This window comes from Notolepis coatsorum, assembly GCF_963971535.1.
Source record: "Notolepis coatsorum genome assembly, chromosome: 16".
In the NCBI taxonomy this organism is placed as follows: Eukaryota; Metazoa; Chordata; class Actinopteri; order Aulopiformes; family Paralepididae; genus Notolepis; species Notolepis coatsorum.
Window position 1 is genome coordinate 15,402,581 of NC_140180.1, and position 20,776 is coordinate 15,423,356.

Genomic DNA, 20,776 nt, shown 5'->3' on the forward strand with positions numbered 1-20,776 from the left:
ATGTAAAAAAATGAAAGTGAACCCCTCCTTTAAGGAAGAACATTCGTACATTGAAGAAACCAAGTATCATGAATTGTAATGATAGTTTTATTTTCTCTGTGTTTTTATAGGGTTTATCTTAATGATAATGTACTGTATTTATCTTGATTATTATTGTTATTATTATTATTATTATTATTTTATGGGAACTAAAGAACATGGGTCTGATTTATCTTTGTAACTATGATTGTATTTTGTAATGTATGTTTTATAGAAACGAGAGACTATATCTATACATCTATCTATCTATCTATCTATCTATCTATCTATCTATCTATCTATCTATCTATCTATCTATCTATCTATCTATCTATCTATCTATCTATCTATCTATCTATCTCTATATCTATCTATCTATATCTGGCTATCGATCTGTCAATCATCAAATAAATAAATAAATAGATGAAGCATCCTTTGAATAATATGTGTGTAATATCTGTTCTCCTCATCATCAATACTCTTTTCCTTTGAGATATTGTGTAATATTGTAGGTATAGGGTATCACATCTCATACATAATTGATTGATTGATTGATTGATTAATTGATTGACTGATAGAAAATGTTATTAACAGATTGCAGAATGGGTACAATACAGTACAGCTCAATACACACAATTGTTAAGGGGCTGCAGACCAGAGAAAGACTTTCGTCTTGTTTACATCAGGGTCCCCCATTTTCAATTCATCAGGACATATATGACAATGACATACAGATAGACAGTACTGCTACATCTAGACATTTACGACATACCAGATTTACAAATACAGTACTGTTTGTGATACAAAAAGGGTCTAAAAAAGAGAGTATATACATTTGAGGGGGAAGAAACTGTACATTGGAGGAGGTTGGGTAGGGTCAGGTGGGGTCGTGGGGGTGTAATATTGTAGGTAGGGTATCACATGATGCATCGCAGACATAATCATGTTTCCAGCTCCTAGTAGTATGAATATGTTACAGTACAGTACACTATCAAAAAAGTTTCCCCATAAAGTTTCCGACCTCGACGTGAGATATTACGCGATGACGTCACCCCCATGTTCTCCGCTCCCTCTCTCTCCCTCTCTCTCTCGGCTCTTCTCTTGTTGTGGCCGTTCCTCTCTTCCGCGCCGCCCGTACCGTGCCGGGAGTTGGGAATCCGGGGAGCTCGCCTCTAGTCTATCCACCGTTGACAGCCTGGAAAACTGTCCTATTTTAAAACTCTCTCGACCCCCGCTTGTACTGTGAAAGACGCCGTGGCTGTTTCCCTGTGTGTTTCGATGCACGGGAGTGCCCCGGGAGCAACAGCGACGGGAGAAGGTAGGTGTTTGTGCCGCCGCTGCCGCCCGTCCGCCCGTCCGGTGTTTTCAGTTCAGCTCCTCCAGCCCGGCGGCGAGCGGCGACTACCGCATTGTCACCGGCGACAAAAGTGAAAGAAAAAGGGCAGAGAGGACTGTTAAGTGTTGGGCCTCGGCGAGTTTGTAAATTAGCTGAGTTTAATGGAGATTGTGTGGATAATTGTGTGGGGTCGTCGCCAGTTTGAACTGAGTGTATTATATCTGACTGTGTTCGTCTGCCGCCTACTAGACCGCCAGCAGCAATACCGCGCCGCGTCATAGAGCGGCGAGAGAGCTATGACTTCATGCCTGATTGATTGATTGATTGAACATTTTATTAACAGAGTGCAGAATGGGTACAGTACAGTATGGCTCAATACACACAATTGTTAAGGGGATGCAGACCAGAGAAAGACTTTCGTCTTGTTTACATCAGGGTCCCCCGACAGACTCCCCCATTTCCAATGCATCATAACATACATGACATACAGATAGACATAGACTGTCAGTACTGTTACATCTAGACATTTATGACGTACCAGATTTACAAATACAGTACTGTATGTGATACAAAAATAGTCTAAAAAAGAGAGTATATACATTTGACTGTGTGTGTGTGGATGGATGTGTGTAATGAATAATTGCGCATCAATGTAGGCACACTGGTCACTGAAATAAAAACGGATTTATCAAGTCACATACAGCTTCACACACTTATTATTACACATGATGGTTGCATTCCAATGGGACTGTTGTTGTAGAATAACGGTATGGCCTTTACTACAATACTGTAGTTCAAAATGAATGAATGACTAGGCTGGTCTGAATTACCTCAGTGTTTTTGCTCACCACCACCACCACCACAGAGGCAAGACACCAGGCCCTGGCATGTTTCATAATGTGATGCTGTTGCACTTATTAAAGCAATATTTACAAGGTAATTGAGGGGATATTGAAAGTTTCACACATGTGCCTATTTCTCCCACGCACACAATGGAAAACGGTGTATGTTGTTTATCTCGACAGCCCCCGCCATGAAGAGTAACGATAACAGGGAGCCACATAGAGGGTTTTCAACTTGACAAAACACACTGTCACATATTTCCTAATACAATAACTGAAAGAAATGATACTATAGGTTCCAGACTGTTCCCCCCCCTAGCAGCGAGGCTTCCAGTGGAACCCGTCTATATGAATGAACGTGGGCATTTTTGACATGTCACCCATCTGCAAACCATAGTCTCTGTGAGTTATACGAGTAACATACACACACGACATATAGACGGTCTATTTCCCCATCGCCATGGAAACACATCCTGTGCCCACATCTGTTGCTGTCGTTAAAACGACTTTATCGCGCGTATACGTTGTCCTTTTTGTGAGCGTGAGCCTGTATAGCAGACGCCGTACGTACACCGCGCACAGGGACGTGCACAGGACTTTAGAGGGGCAGGTGCTCAAAGGCTGAAAAGGGCACTACACTTGTGTATATATATTAACCGAGCACGCGTAGCGCGCAAGCGCAATTTTTAAGGGCCCTTTTCGGGCAGGGGGCCCCCTTTTTATGCTTTTTGGGGGGTTTTGGTGATCAAATATTGAATATTGAACTATAACAATCAGTGCAGGAGCTCACTTATCCTTGAAAGACACTTTTATCACTGACTTAAAGGGCCCATACATCTCCATAAATGTTCAGGAAGGAGGGAATAAGTGCTTACCCTACAGACCCCAAGAAGTGCTGTATATTCTGTATTGTTTAATATAAATGCATTTTTTATTCCAATCCCGATTTGTATTTGAGATTCCCAAATCCCATCGGACTTGACTTCTTCGTGTCCCTCAATGAGTGTAATACCAGCATTCAACAGCGGTTTCTATCATGATCATCATCACCACCCACGCTATGCATAAAATATATAGGTCCGCGGAGAGGCACGCTGAGGAGGCCGTGCAAACTCAAGTTCAAGTTCAAGTTCAAGTTCTTTAATAGTTGTCATACAGAAGTACAGAATACTTTCATACAAAATGCTTCTTACTGTTACGCTCCAGAGACTGTGCTAGACAAGATAGTATCAAATAACATAATAACATAATATAGCATGAATTTAGAAGAAGAAAATGAGGTCACAGTGTTCGGTATAGACATATGTACAATGTTCTGAGTTACCATATAATATACAATACACAATACTATGCAGTGTACTAATGTACAGTACTATCTAGTGCAAAGCAGAAATGGGATGAGGTACAATTTTAGGTACAATTTACAGTAAGGTGTACGAGTTGTAGTGCAATCCTTCATCCATAAATATAAAGTGTGGGGAGTGGGTGCTACAGTGTGTTTGTTTAAAGTGGGTGTGTGCTATAAGTGTGTGGAGTGGGTGCTACAGTGTGTTTGTTTAAAGTGAGTGTGTGCGTGTGGATGTGTGTGCTATGTAGGGATGGGAATTGATAGGATTTTATCGATACGATTCCATTATCGATTCTGCTTATCGATTCGATTATTTATCGATTCTCTTATCGATACCTGATCAATTTATAATTTAAATAAATAAATTGGAAATGCAACAGAACTAAGCTGGTTAGAATAACAACATGCAACTTGACATTTCTGATTGTCATTTATTGTTGAGCCCCCATGTCAGGGGCGACAGTGGCTCGGGAGGTAGAGCAGTCTTCTGGCAATCCGGAGGTTCCCGGTTCGATTCCCGCTCCTCCCGGGCAGCGTGTCGATGTGTCCTTGAGCAAGACACTTAACCCCTAACTGCTCCCGATGAGCAGGTTGGCACCTTGCATGGTTGCCTCCGCCGTCGTTGTGTGAATGTGTGAGTGATTGGGTAAAATGTAAGGAACAAATTGTAAAGCGCTTTGGATAAAAGCGCTATATAAAAAAGCAGCCATTTACCATGTCAGAAAAATACAAAAACTGTAAAAAATAAAACATTAACTATAGCCTACACTTAAATAAAATAATGTATTTGAGATTCTCTTAAAATGTATTTATTTTTTTATTCTTAAACTAATTTAATCTATTGAATAACAGTCGTTATTCCTCTGACTTCTGTCTCACACACACACACACACACACACGCACACACACACACACACACAGACACACAGAGCTCCCTCCCCGGGCCCCTGTCCTGTAGGTATTGGCTTGTGTTGCTACACGGACACATTTGTATGTTGCACCATGGTACTTCCTGTCTGACGGACTCAGAGTAGAGACTTTGTAAATAAACAATCCGGCTCTTATTATATGTGAACTAAAGAGTACAATGTTTACACAACAGTCCCCACCCGCTGTTTTATTGTATTTGTACCTGTACTATCCGCTGTCAGCTGTTTATCTCTCTTTGTGAGCTTGATTAAATAGCGTTAGCTCACGTTAGCTAGCGATAGCTCCGCGGCTAATTTTAGCTCAACCTAAACTAAATCAATGACTATGTTCTAAAGCATTCAAGTAGTTTTCACTTCACATAGAAGTAGCCAAACAGCGGGAGCATTTCGGGAGCATATGACCAAAAGCCAGGCAATTTCGAGCCCTTAAGGAATCAAATACAGTCTGCCATGGCTATATGCTAACGCGCGCAACTGTAGGAAAAACCTGGCAGCGTTAAGGGAATCGAAAGTCACAGGAGCCACACGGTTCCAGGCATCGGCCAATTAGGAACCGGTTCCCAACGGGAACCGGTTTTCGATTCCCATCCCTAGTGCTATGTGCGTTTGGTGGTTGTTGTTGTGTAGTGTTCATTCATTGTTCGTTTAGCAGCCTGATGGCCTGGGGATAGAAGCTTGGAATATGGGGCATCTCTCTCTCTTTACCTAATATTTTGATTCTATCCTGACATTTTTCAGTTGGAAGGGCAGTCTATATGCGTAATGGTAAAAAAAAAAAAAAATCAAAAAGGGCACTTTTTTGATGAGGCTCAAAAAGGCAGGTGCTCAGGCACCCCTTGGCCTCTATGTGTGCACGTGCCTGACCGCGCATATGCTGCCTACATCGTGGGACACCGACAGCAGCCTGCACGTGTGTGTGTCTGTCTGGCCGTTCCTGGTGCGTTGTTGAAGCTGTCCCTGCTCCTCCTGGCTGAGAGCTACTGCTGCTGGACTATATGATGATGATGCTGACTGTGTTCAGCCCCCAGCTCATCTGATATAACAGTCGGCTGAGGAGGGAGGGAGGGAGCCATGGCTACATCATCATCAGCCCTTCCCTGCCCTTCCAGGCCCCAGTGGCAGGCGGACCCGTCACGTTCACCTACCGCCGCTCGTAGCTATAGGACCGGTGGGTGAGCTATTTGATTTATTAGTGGGTGACACTAATAAGCAGGAATTATGTATCGGAACCCCCCCTTTGCTACTATATGTTTTAATAAAAAGGCAAAAGAAAGAATGTACCTGTCTGCTGAGCCTTTCTTTATTGCATTTGAACAGCCCACTGGATCACTACTAGACTAGCTGTAGTGTTGTGTTGGCCTTTGCGTGCAGTGCATGCATTATTATGCTGGGTCCCAGAGGGAGCGGCCACACTGATCCCTCACAAAACAGACAGGGAGAGCAGACGGAGGAGGGTAGTATCGCTGTCCGCTGGTTTGTCTTTTAAATAATCGGAAACCCAAGGGTGCAGTTCCACCGCCGGGCTCCGGTCGAGTCTAGCGGCGTGGCTACATTCCGTTCATTTCCGACGTAAATTTGGTAAATGGCTGCTTTTTTATATATCAGCTTTTTTTTTAAATTTTTTTTATTGATCTTTTCCCCCCTCCATTTTCCTCCGATTTTCTCCCATCCCAATGTTAGTCGTTATGCCAATTCCCAATCCCCTTCCTGGTCGCTGCGCACCTACCCCCCACAGTCAGTCTGGGAGAGTGGAGGCTATCACGTGCTTCCTCCGACACACGTCCAGCCAATCAACCGCTTCTTTTCACCTGGCAGCGCGGATTCTCATTGAGAGGGCGTAGCGTGTGGAAGGATCACACTATCCCACTCAGGTCCTATCCGCGCTTAGCAGGCGCCCCGACCGAACTGTAGGAGTCGCTGTTTACAACGACCCGGACCCACCCCGCCAGCTTTCCCACCCTCTAATACAGCCAATTGTATTAGTGTGAACGGCCAGCCAAGCTGGTGACAACCCCGGAGCTGTGAGCTGGATTCGAACAGGCGAATCCAGCTCACAGCTCCGGGGTTGGTGACGAACGCAATCTCCGCTACGCCACCTAACCGCCCCTATATAGCAGCTTTTATCCAAAGCGCTTTACAAATTTGTTACTCACATTTTTACCCATTCACTCACACATTCACACACCGATGGGCGGAGGCGACCACCACGCAAGGTGCCGACCTGCTCATCGGGAGCAATTCGGGGTTTAAGTGTCTCGCTCAAGGAGGACGCATCGACACACGCTGCCCGGGAGGCATTTCTACTTTCCGTAGCCGCATTTCTGGCAGACGCTCTCTGATTGGTTTCTACTCTGGTTAAGCTTAGGCAATCTTCGAAGTTGGTTAAGGTTAGGCAAGTTCTTTCGACGGTTAAGCTTAGGCACTCTTTCGAAGTTGGTTAAGGTTAGAGTTTGTCTTTAGAGCATGGCGATAGAACGCCCGGTAGTTTGCAGGCTGTTTGACGTGGAAATGGGCAAAGACACAGCTCGTCACGCTATTGGGCGCACATGTCACATGACCAGAACCGTCTGCCAGAAATGCGGCTACGGACGGAAAGTATAGACGCGCCCGGGAGGAGCGGGAATCGAACCGGGATGGAACCTCCGGATTGCCAGACGACTGCTCTACCTCCCGAGCCACTGTCGCCTCCCCCGCGTAGAGGAGCGTAATGCAGCCGCGAGGTACAATGCGACGACGTACTACACATGCGCTGCTCTACGTTGGAAATTAATTAATCGAATGCAGCCGCGCTGCTGGACTTGGCCTTGAACCGGTAGAACTGCACCGTAACGGCTTTGTTCGCCCCCCCCCCCCAGACACAACGGATCAATGTACTAGCCGGCCTTCACTGTCTTTACCCGCCTGGGCTCACCTGCAATGTCATAATGTCACTCCGCATCCCATGTGATGTGTGCACATAGGAAGATGGCGGCCACTAACGGAACAGTGCTTTGTCGGCTGTCGGGACGGAGGCTTCCTCATCGACATCGTCGATTTGCATAATGTGCGTTGGCGAGTCGCAATGGCGATGTTCTCACTATCCGCGGCTAACGGCACAGCAACGCATGCGTTAGAAGAGGACAATTGTGCCCAGGTTCAGGAATTGTATTGCTCTATAGTAATGTAATACTTCCCAAAGGTCAGTGAATTCCACGCCCCCACAACACCAGAGGGAGTTCCACAAATCATGCAAACCCAGATTCGGCTCAAACAAGGGACTAAACAAGTTTAGCAATTATGCAACAATAATCTGGAACGCCCTACCCAAAACCGTGAAGGAATGTGAATCCCTACCCTCCTTCAAAACCGCTCTCAAAGAGCACCTACGGGTGGCTGCAATTAGAAACTGGCCCTGGTAAATGTCCAAACCCCCCCCAACCAATGTACAGTTTCTTCCCCTTCGGATGTATATATCTTTTATGATCTCCTTTTACTACACAGTTCTGTATCTGTTTGTCGTGTATGTCATAAATGTCATGATGAATTGAAAATGGGGGACCCTGATGTAAACAAGACGAAAGTCTTTTTCTGGTCTGCATCCTCTTAGCAGTTTGTTTTGTATTGAGCTGTTGTACTGTATTGTACCCATTCTGCAATCTGTTAATAAAGTTTTCAATCAATCAATCAATACCTATATAGCAGAATTGGTTGGAAGGTTTAGCGACAAGTCAGTCTCTCTTCCCCTCCCACTCCTGCGTCCCGTCAGCTGAGCTGCGTCTCTTGAGTCGCTAAAAACATTAGCTTGTTGGTTAACTATCTAACAAAGCTAACTGTTTTTAGGATTACAAGGTGATATAGACCTACCATTGTGGCTCCTCTCTAGGGGCTACTATAGATACCATTTTCTTGAATAGTCCAGTAAACAGTGCGTGCAGGAAAGGCAGCATGGCAGAACTAATCTCTAGCGTATCAATCACTCTAGACTGTCAATCAAAGTCACTGGTGGTGGGATCTAATCCAGTGTTTCAGCAATGATCTCATTTGTTTACTGTAATTGTACCACAGAGGTGTCGCAACCAACCTGACAATGATCTATTTAGTTGAAAAATCTTCTTCTAGTAGCTGGTGTTACTGTTTGTACATTTGTGCATACATTTTCCTTGCCCCAAATGATGCAAAAATAAAGTACATGTCTGTATCCTGTAATACCCATTATCTAGCTGTACTACTGCAATGTACAGCAGTAGTACTATCCTGTTCTAGTACCCACTATTCTGTACTATCTACTATCTGGCTGTATTACTCCAGTATATTGTATTACTCACTATCCTGTACTATCCACTATCTGGATGTACTACTCCAGTATCTTGTACTACCCACTATCTCACTGTACTACACCAGTATATTGTACTACTCACTATCATGTACTACTCACTATCTTGTACTACCCACTATCTAGCTGTACTACTACAATATCTTATACTACCCACTATCTAGCTGTACTACTACAATATCTTATACTACCCACTATCTAGCTGTACTACTACAGTATCTTGTACTACCCACTATCTAGCTGTACTACCCACTATCCGACTGTACTACCCACTATCTGGCTATACTACTACAGTATCTTGTACTACCCACTATCTGGCTGTACTAGTACCCACTACCTGGCTATACTACTGCAGTATCCTGTACTACCCAATATCTAGCTGTACTACTACATTGAATATAATATAAAAATATCAAAATATCTCTACAGGGTCACTTCCCTAGTTCTTTAACTCTGATACCAAGACCCTCATCATGATGCTAAATCAAGGCAAAGCAACCGTGTGTGCTTTTTTATTCATACCTACATAGCGGTAGAAGGATGTTACAACTCTCTAATGTAGGAAAATAGATTAACCTGAATCTCGATCCTCTTTGTCCAAATGATGACTAATATATAGGATCGGATTTTGAGAATTCTCATAATGTTATTCCCGTGCCCCCAGGACAGTTCAGTCAATATTTGTGAACATTCACCACCGTCTCCTAAAGCTAAAAACCACGTCGGGGAGAGACGCCTCAAGACTTGTAGTGTCACTCCGATGTAAAATCTGGGAACGTTCCACAGACGATGACATGGAGCTCCGACTTCCGCGAGACCATGACATGTTTGTGTGAGCTCTTACCCCCAAATGAGTTTATTAGGTTTACGTCGAGGTGTGAAAATTCTAGAGCTCTCACAAAGTCATCGCCCCATTTACTGTCTACGGAAGCGACCCCGGGTTTTTACATCAGGGGTGACGTCACAGATTGAAGGGTTGTCTCTCTCTCTCGCTCTGATATCCAGCTTTCGGGAGAGAGAGTGGTGCATGCTCACAAATACTGACTGAACCGTCTCGGGTGGCGCAGGAAGAACATACTATGTGGATTTCTAAAATGGGTAACATTCCTCTTTCAGCAGTGGAGGGGAAAGAAGGGTTATTGGGGCTGCATCCCCAGTGATTGGTTCAGCTTGTGATTAATGGTCGCTTGGTGTATGTGTGTATGTGTGTGTGTGTTGCAGATGCAGCAGAGATGCTGCACCTAATGTTAGAACCTGAGGGCAGGGAGGCGGGGGGGGGGGGGGGGTGACAGGACTTGCCACAAGACTGCCGGGGGAGATGGGAGGGAAGCGGTGAGGGGAGGGGAAGTGGGCCGACGATGACGAATCTAGGATGAGAGGAAGAGGAAGCTGAAAGGAGAGGGAGAGGGAGAGGGGGGGGGGGGAGGTAAAGGTCTGCACAGCTCCCCCACCCCCCCTGGTGTAGTGGGACAGCCAGCAGGATGGAGCGGGGAGGCGGAGGAGGAGAAGAGAGGAGGAATCGAGGGAGAAATAAAAGGGGGAGAGGGACGAGAAGGAGGATTAATTTTTCATCTGAGTCATGGTGGCTCTGTGGACCAGCGCCTGCCCTCCCACGTGTCTTAAAGTCACATGTCTCTCTGCCCCCAGTACGCGCAGGAGGTGAACGAATGCCACGGCTTCTAGATCAAATGGACCAGTAGATGGCGGGGTGGATGGAGCCGTTTACCTGTGTGCTGGGCTTATAAACTACGGATGTGTCTGAACGTGTCTGAGCCTGCAGAATAATGAAGGACCCTCACCACCCCAACAATAGTCTATTCACGCTGCTGTTGTCAGGCAAGCGCCTCCACATACATGCAGCAAGAACAGAGAGACTCCGACTCAGCTTCTTCCCCCAGGCCATCAGAACACTGAACACTGATCTCTCCACAGAGTCCACACACAAGCACACATGAACACAAACACACACACACCACACATCCTGCACTCTCTCACACACAAACACGTACAGGTCACTTTAAAAACATAGTGTATTTGTATATTATTGTATATAGTACTCATTACTTTTCATTCTTAAGCTTAGCATTGTATTTTATTCTTATAACTTTTTATCATGTCTGTTTTATTATCTATTTTATTCTATTTTATTATTTGTATTTTTGCACAATCACGGCGGGCATGGCCACCTTCATTTCATTACATGTCTCGTGTATATGTATGTGACAAATAAATCTCTTGAATCTTGAACACCGCAGGGCTAGGGCTGGGCGATATGACGATATTATATAAATATCGGGTACAGTTCATTAACGATACACTTTTTCAACGTATCGTGGATATCGTGATGTTTTGCCCAAGAGGATTGTGTCGCGTCAATCTGTCCACACGTTACTCGTTCATATCTCAGCCTGTGCTGAGATATGCCCATTCCGCGGTCTGTTAATAAAGTTTTCAATCAGACAGATGTATGGAAAGGCTTTTATTATAACATTCGTTGTAGTAAAATCATTATGCCTCATTTAGTCAAGCACTGGTCTCCTACTCGACGGCCGCGGGGAGCTAACGTTAGTAGCTTTGTTGATGTTTAGCACACGGGACATTCAGGAAGTCAAACGCTTGCCGATTGGTGCTAAGAACAGCAGGGCGGGTGCAAGCGGTGTGACGTCATTGGCAGACTCGACTGTCAATCAAAATGATTATGTTTCCGTCAGAATGAATGAATGAAAACTGTATTAAAAGGTTGCAGAATGGGTACAATACAGTACAGGAGGATGAAGACCAGAAAAAGACTTTCGGCTTTTTTACATAAGGGTCCTCCATTTTCAATTCATCAAAACATTTAGAGACATACATATATACAGTAGTTTCATAAAAATGCTAAAATGCTATTTATTGATTGATTGATTTAAAACTTTAACATATTGCAGAATGGGTACAGTACAGCTCAATACATACAATTGTTAAGGGGATGCAGACCAGAGAAAGACTTTAGTATTGTTTACATCAGGGTCCCCCATTTTCAATTCATCATATTTCATATCTAAATCATATAATATCTCATATGCAATATATAATCTAATAATCTAAATCTAATATAAAAATGCTAAATGCATGGGTATTTTATTTTGTCTTTAATGTTAGCTTGCAAACTCAAATACTGTCTTGGTAAGCCTCATAATGAATTGTTTGGGGTAAAAAAGAAAAACATCGTGATGTGTATCGTGTATCGCCGAAAGGTCAGAAAATATCGTGATATCATATTTAGGCCATATCGCCCAGCCCTACGCAGGGCTCCAATATTCACAATTTATTGCACCAACGTGACGGTAACGTTTCGAGCAACACCCGCTCTTCATCGGACTTAGAGCAGGTGTTGCTCGAAACTTTACCGTCAGTGAATATTGGAGCTCTGCCGTGTTGAGAGTTTAATCTGAGATACGGCCGATTTGTTCCACCTGTCCCAGGTCTTTGACGTTGGGGACGGACACCTGAATCTCCCCTCAGGGATTTTCAATCAATTAATTCAATGTCATTTGGGTTTGTTGAGATATGGATTCCAAGGTATTTAATGGGTTTATTTGGGTAAGTCCCCCAACGTCAGCCATGATCCCAGTCTAAATGGCTTAAAGGCAGAATCTCGGAGTTGGACCAGTTGATTGAGTAGCCAGAAAACTGTTGATCGGGTTGTACACTGACAAGGGATGTTGAGGGGGATGTTAGATACAACAAGATGTCATCAGCATATAGACTGATTTTGTGATGATGAGTATTGGTTTGAATGCCTGAAATACTGTCGTTCTGTCTAATGGCTGAGGTGAGTGGTTGAATGAAAAGTGCTAAATGTAATGGTGATAAGGGGCATCCTTGTTTAGTACCTCTACCTCTGTTTAGGTTGAATGATTTGGATATTTGTCTGTTGGTAATTATGGATGCTGAAGGTGTGTTATATAAGGAGCCGACGCCGAAGTGGTTAAGGGAGGTGAAGAGAAATGGCCAACCTACCCTGTCAAATGCCTTTTCAGCATCCAGAGTTAGTGATATGGCAATAGGATGTTTGATCTCTATCAGTTTTTGTTTTGTATAGATTCATTATATTGAATAATCTCAGTTTTCTGAGGAATGTCTCCCTTTGATGAAACCGGTCTGATCTGGGTGTACAAGTGAGGAAATTACTGATTCTAGTCTTAATTCCAGGGCCTTACTTATCATTTTAACTAGGGCTGTCAGTTGATCGCGTTAATTAGATTAATTAATTACACAGCAAATTATCGCGTTATGAAAATGTACTCAAAAAAAATTACAAAAAAAGAAAAGATATTTTTATATAATATTTTTTTTTATCTCATTCATTCCATAAGAACGTAGAATACACATTTACAGACTTTTACTTTTTAATATGGTCCATTTGCATGTTCTTGGTATCTGATTCTAGGGACATCTATGGATCTCAGGGAATGTATTCCCAGTGTCAGAAATACTGTGTCTGTTACTAGGCTTGAGTAAATTGTAATGAACCAAATGAGAATATCAATACAAATTATTTTATCTTTGACTGTGAATAACACCATGCTCAAATTGACCAGACCTGAAAAATCTAAGCAAATTAATAAATGGAAGATGATTAAACAAGGTTTTGTAGATACAGTACTGAATTCTGCCATCCGGACACATGCAATTTGAAATATGATTATAGAATATCAGGCATAAAATGGTTATGCGATTCAAATGCTTTAATTATAAATTAATTAATTAGTCGTTATGCCAATTCCCCCCCTCCCCTACCTGGTCGTTGTGCGCATGTTCCCCCTACTGGTCGGTACAAGGGAACCCTGAAGTCTACCACATGCTTCCTCCGACACATGCGGAGACAGCCAGCGGCTCTCTTTTCACCTGGCAGCGAGGACTCTCATTGGTGAAGTGTAATGCGTGGGAGGTCACGCTGCCTTCACCACTTCCTGCCTTTCGCTGAGCAGGCGCCCAGACCTGACCTGTAGGTGTCGCTGTCCACAACCCACGACTTCCCTCCCGCTAACTCAGCCAAACGAGTTAGTATGACGATCGGCCAAGCCGCAGGCAATGCTGACTCCGGAGTCGAGACCGCAGCCTCTTGCATTGGTAACGAGTGCAATCTCCGCTACGCCACCCGACCGCCTACGGACAGTACAGCACTAATTTTAACATCTGTATTTATTAACACTTTCTCCGCCAAGGACGCCTAAACTCGTCATTGCTCGCCATGCTCATTCTGCCAATGACGCCGTAACACGTCATTGAGATCAATATTTCAAAAATCTGTGATCGCAATCATTTCTCCCCCGGAGACTTGAGATCTACTGTTGATCTCCTCTCAACTCTCCAACGGTTCAAGAGCGCCATCTGGTGGCCGATCGGTGGATTGCCCAAACCGGAAACGGAAACTGGTGCTCATCCAAATTCGGTCCGATCACTCGCTATAGGTCCCTGGCCTCGAGCGCGACACAATGGATAGTGATCCGTTACCAATAACTCGATAAACAACATGATTTGGACGTTTATACTATTATACAACCTGGAGATGGATCGCATATTTCAACATCCCATAATAGGAATATTCTTGCTCCACGCTCATCGCCCAACGCTACGAGGAAGCTGCGGTGAGTTTCAGCGTTTTCTTTTTACCGTGTGTGATACAAACTGCTCTAATGATCATATCACCCACACTAGATGAATCATCTAACGTTGGCCACGGAATTATAAACAACCCCCCCCCCCCCCCCCATCCGGTCAACATCAGATGATAAGTAGTAACTTCTAGAAGCACGTCCATTTGAAGTTTTTTATCTCGCGCCGATCGCTATCAAACTGTAGTTGATCATCAATATAATGCATTTAGGGCTATAAATCACGTTCTGCAGAATGCTGCAGAAAACGATAAAAACATATTTATACTTTAGACCGTATTTTAGTATGAATATGTGAATGAAAAAGTATAACGTTCCCACATCCTGAACGATAGATAATTGACGTTGAATGGGCCATAGTAATGTCAATTTAGCAATACAATTTAAAAAGTTATAGCCCTGCAAAGAAGGGGAACTTCTCCATAGACAAATAGAGTGAATGAATGAATGAATGAATGAAAACTTTATTTAACAGATTGCAGAATGGGTACAATACAGTACGGCTCAATACATACAATTGTTAAGGGGATGCAGACCTGAGAAAGACGTTTGTCTTGTTTCCATCAGGGTCCCCCATTTTCATTTCATATAGACATTTATGACATACACAACATACATGACATTTATGGCAGAGCTGGCAGAGGATGGTATAATGATGTACATAAGCCTGGCGGAGAAAGTGTTAAAGACGGGGCGATAACTGGAGCACTGTGTACAGTCTTTTGTTTGGGTTGAGGATGAGTGTGATCAGAGCACTGTTCATAACGGACTGCATTTATACAGCGCTTTACAAACATTTATATAGCCTGCTTCCATGTTGTTCCAAGATGTTCTGTTTTTCTTCTTGCTGATAGTAAAAGCCTGGCTATTCCACTCGTTATTTTCAGCTTAAGTCCACTTGCCGTCACGGACGACATGACGCTAATGATTCCAAAATGATGCGCGACTCGTTTAGAATCGGCTTTGCATTTTCGCATCTTGTTGCATGTAGCATAATAACAGACGCAAAGATAACTATAACGAATTACGCTTCTGCGCGGGCTGTCTCAGGCTCCTTTCGCCGACCGCCATACCTACACATTGCCGGCATCGCCCGGTGTGTAGTTAACTTATGGCCAGCTGCGCGTAGAGCCGTAGACCTTGCCGCGGCCTCAGGCGCTAGCGGGACTGAACTCTGCAAAGCATCTGTGCCACTTTGATGTTTTAGTATGAAGTTTGCTTAACGTGGCAACATTTAGAAAATACGATGGTGACACCCCCCCCCCCCCACACACACACACACACACACACACAGAGGGAGAGAGACAAGCAACCACACAAGTGAAGACACATTATGTTAGCTAGAAGCCCATAAACGTCTGTTCCCTAAAACGTTTGTTGGCAAGTTGACACACACACAATCAATACACGCATAGGGAGAGAGACACGCACACACAAGTGCAGAAACCTTATGTTAGCTAGAAGCCCATAACATTCCTTCCCCAAAGCGTTTCTGGCTAGTCCTCCAGTTGACGTAAGCCCACGTGTTGAATCCAGGCTATCTCTAGCCCTTTTAGCAAATGCAACCAACTGTGACTAACGTTGCTGGTATCTTATACCTATGAAATCCATCTCTTACTATAGCAGATTGTTGAGTCGAGAGGAGAGGCTTGTTGCTCTACTACTGCTGCCAAACCTTGCACTGGCTGATCATGTAGCTATTCAATGATCATTTAATTGAGCTGTACTTAACACCACACAATGATGTAACGTCACTATAAGGGAGTAGTCCCTATAACACAAGGTATTGCTATTCTTTCATCTACATCAGGGGTCTCAAACTCGCGGCCCGCGGGACAATTGCGGCCCGCTGGATGATATTTTGCGCCCCCCCCCCCAGATGATTTGCAGTCATGTCATCACAAACGCTGGCATTTAAAGGGTACAAATAAAACAATTCCTGCACCAGAATGCAGGAAATGAAGTCTTTGTAACACAAAATCTCCTGGTGGGGGACCCCCCGCTTAAAAAGTGGCCTGACTGGGGCTATATTTTGCACTATATTTCCTGGCCTGAATGATTTCCCCAGTCTGGCCCTGGTTAAAAGCCTCCAATGCTTATTAGTGTGTGTGCGTTTGAACGTTTGCATGTTTCAACCATACATTTCCATAAAAATAAAAAAAAATACTTGAAACACTTTTTGTGTGGAATATTTGATGCGGCCCAGCCTCACCCAGACTCTACCTCCAGCGGCCCCCAGGTAAATTGAGTTTGAGACCCCTGATCTACATAATCTTCTGGAGCTGTAATTAACACAACACAAGGATCCAATGTCCCAGATGACATCACCAGTGGCCATATACAAACTTGTATACTCCCAACTGTCAAAATAAATGAAGGTGTGCAAAACGGTTTAAAATAGTTGGATATGTGTGTGACATGATGTGTTTTTTTTGGTGAAGTGCCCCTTTAACACTTTGAGTGCCAACGACGAGATTTCTCGTTAGTTCATGCCGACCGTTGAGTGCCAACGACGAGAGATCTTGTTTTTTTTATTAGCGATTTCCATTCATATTTCATCAATCTAGCCTCACGTTACCACTGCAAACTCTCTCTGAGCTCCATTGGGAAAATACCGCCCCCTACGTCTCTCCCTGTGGTACTGCACCCCTTTGGATTGGATTGAATGAAACGCATGGGGGGGGGGAAATCCTGCTTCCACATTTTTCTTCTCAGGCATGTGGATTAATTTTGGACCATCAGAACAGCGTGGAATCGGTGTTTCGACCACCCAGCGTTGGATCACTAAACGCGATCGATATTTGGAATGGCGATCAGGAATTGGAATAATCTTTTTGGAGAACATCTGATCTGAGGTAAGGAATCTAGGTCTTAGGATAATCAGAGCTTTTTTCACAGAGATATCAACGTGGGCCCTATGTGTGTGTGTGTGTGTGCTGATCAGGAAATGGATCATCGATTTTCAGCCCGCTTCTATAGCGTGCATAAGTACACATATACTATCGATAATCTAGCGTTTATTTGAAAACGATTCATAAATAGGCCGAAAAATGACAACGTTTTTAGTGTATTCCAGTATATTCCAGTAAAGGGCAATTATCACAGAATCTTTATGTTCCTGAAACTTTCAAAATGGTATAAAACGGAAATTAACCGATTTAAAAAATATAATAATAATAATAAAAAAAAAAAATCCGTTTCGACAATGTTGACTGCAAACAAGTCATTGATAAGCGACGGCCATATTATACACATGGCACGGAAAGTGTTAATGCCAATTTGTGCTGGACTTTAATAAAGGTGCTGTAAGTGGTATTTCCTTGTTAAAATAAGTGATGAATAGCTCTACATTCCGACAGCCATCACTCATATAGAGTGTTTGGTCAGTAACATTGGTTTCCCAGTCCCTCCTCTCTGCAGTAAACACAAAATGTGGGAACACTAACAGGATACCATTACTGGAGAGAGTGGAACATGTAGACACTTATTTTAACAAAGAAAAGAGCACTCTCAATTTAAATTGTTATCACACCACACAAACTAAAACCCCTCCCTACCTCCCTCTCCTAAACTGTTCCTACAACGATTTTTTTGGTCTTTCCAACGACCAGAGATGTGATGACAAAGGGAGAATGGCTGATAGCAGACCAAGTCCTACCATGCTCTGTAAAAACTCATGTACATATACCGATATGCCCTACTTTGATTACTTGTATTATTGCACAATCGTTGTGGGCAAGACCCCCCGCATTTCATTGTATACTTGTATGCCGTGACAAATAAAACTCTTGACTTGACAGACTTTTTTTTTGTATCTACTTTTTCTCCCCATTTTCAATTTTTTCTCCCTTCCCCAATTTCGTATTGTCCAATTCTACCCTCCCCTGTCTCGAACGCTGTTGGCCATGCCTCCCACAAGCCGGCTGCAATGTGGACGAAGCCTTGCATCACGTGTCCCCTCCGGTACTCGAGGAAGCAGCCGTCGCATCTTTTCACCTGTACAGCGTGATCTCTCAGCGGCGAGGGTCTGCGTGAGAGGGACACGCCGCCCTCGTTGCTTCCTGATTCTACTGCGCAGGCGCACCAACCGACCTGTAGGAGTCGCTGTCCACAACGTCCGATCCCCACCCACCAGCTTCCCACCCCCTAATACTGCCAATTGTATTAGTATGAACGACCAGCCAAGCTGATAGCAATGCAGAGAGCTGGGCTCGAACCCAGCTTCTCCTGCATTGGTGGTGAGCGCCTTGCCCACTACACCACCTAGCCGCTCTTGACTTGACAGACTTAATGATTTTAGAATATTACAGATAATGAAATTACATGTTTATATCATCAACTTATATATAAGTTAGTATTTATAGTGTAACGTTTGGCTACTTTAAATCATTGAACATAGAGAGAGGGGGAGAGAGGGACTATTAGGTGATGTATGTGATGTATTAGGTTTGAGTTTGAGCCTCTTGGTTGCCGTAGTTGAGTGATTCTAGTCACATATAAACGAACAGCCAATAAATGTGAAGTTACCTTTGAACCTCGGTTGTCAAGCCTTGTCAATATAACACCCCCCCCCCCCCCCCCCCCCCCCTTTCCTCACTAATGGAACTGGTGTCGTGGAGTCACCCGCTAGTTAGCTTAGCTAGCGGCTAACATTAAGGTTTTGGACCTGTTGCTCGCGCTGGTCTGTGTCTTATGAAAAGACAATTGCGTGTCATTGAAGGTCCCCGCTGTCTGTGTCTATTAATGAAATGACAATTGCAGCGTCATTGAAGGTCCGCGCTGGTCTGTCTATTATGAAAATACAATTGAGCGTCATTGAAGGTCCGAAATGACAATTCTGTGTCATTGGAATTCAGATGTCTTTTCTAACTGGGCGGGTCTTGGGTATCGAAATATGGCCGATTGATCCAACGTGAATCGGTAATCGGTAGTACCGACGTAATTCGTCGATATTAGGGCTTACCTTCGAAGCTTTTTTTGGCAATCGAAGCTTCGGGGCCGAGCTTCGGTTTTAATTCGAAGCTTCGGAAAAAAATAATAATAATAATTTTATTTTTTTATTTTTTTTATATATCTTAATGTTGTGGGACTTGTACAGCACTTTGGTAAACTTTGTTTTCTTTAAATGTGCTCTATAAATAAAGTGGATTGGATTAATTAATTAAGTAGCCCCTTTCGTGACTGTGACACAGCCAACAAGGTTTCACTCGGCTGCCCTGCCTGGATGCAGTGGGGCTGCTCTCACAGCCAACGACATGACATTACATAATTATGTTGCAACCTTCGTCTATCAAGCAAACAATTATATAAATATTTATATGTAGTTGATAGAGACAAAGGCAGAATTCGACTTAATTAAGCACATTTTATTAAGACATGTTTTTATATGGGTCGGGACACTTTAAAAAAACAGCACAATGAACACAAATCTGTCCGACAACAGACGGCATTGCTTCACTTCTTGGTCGACATGTCTGCTGCACATGTCCTTGTTGTTTTCAACACAGATAATCTCCACGTGCTTGTTGTAGAGGTGGAGTCGAGGCGCCGCTTACTTTCCTTTCATTGGAATGGAGGCGCAAGATTTTGGAGGCAAAAAAAATTAAAAAAATTAACATTTTTCTTTCTTTTTTTTCTTTTTTTTATGTTCGAAGCTTGTGCCATCGAACGAAGCTTTGAAGTATTTAAGACAGCCCTAGTCGATACCCTTAAAAGTACAGAGTTCGGTACTCATCCCTAGTAGCAGGTGATTATTATAACCGTAGCCAATGAACCATGGAAATATTGTAGGGCAAAACACATCATAAGAATACTCTGTCTGAATAGAGGTTTCTTTTTGGTTGTTAGTTAAAAAAGATTTGTATCGGCAACAACTAGGTTGCTCTGTCGGTCGGTCGGTTGATCCCCCAAATTCCTCACCCTCTAGTGGCTACAGTTTTAGCCCTAGGAGACTCAAATTGGAGGTCAAGTGTGTGTGTGTGTGAGAGAGAAGGTGTGTGTGTGTGTTCATGCCAATAGACCTATATAGACTATATTTTCTGGCTGCCCCCAAGATGTTGCTGCAGCTATGAATGAATGGACTAATAATAGATCCGCTCCTCGCTTCTTCTGTGGTTCACGCAGCTGTGGTCCTGTGAACAAAGCCTTCCAACATACATTCTCTTTTTATTTTAAGCGGCCGTTTTGAAATAAGGATAAATCTCAAGCAAAAACCAGCTCAGTGTTGTTGCAGATCAGTGTGGCCCGACTTTTCCCGGCGTTCTCTGCAACATCCGGTCATTTAGTGTTAAGCGATTTGACTTTTAAAAACGGGAATGTTAACAAAACATAC

The 20,776-nt window shown here is 43.6% G+C and overlaps 1 protein-coding gene across 3 annotated transcripts in view; it reads left to right on the top strand.

Annotated features, from left to right (window-relative positions):
* The first annotated feature begins 1,165 nt into the window (after window positions 1–1,165).
* mapk9 (mitogen-activated protein kinase 9) overlaps window positions 1,166–20,776 on the top strand; it is an 86,992-nt gene continuing 67,381 nt past the window's right edge. For all 3 annotated transcript variants that reach the window (XM_084332428.1, XM_084332429.1, XM_084332430.1), the window contains exon 1: window positions 1,166–1,336. The gene's annotated coding sequence lies outside the window, so the exon portion shown is untranslated. The remainder of the gene's footprint in view (window positions 1,337–20,776) is intronic.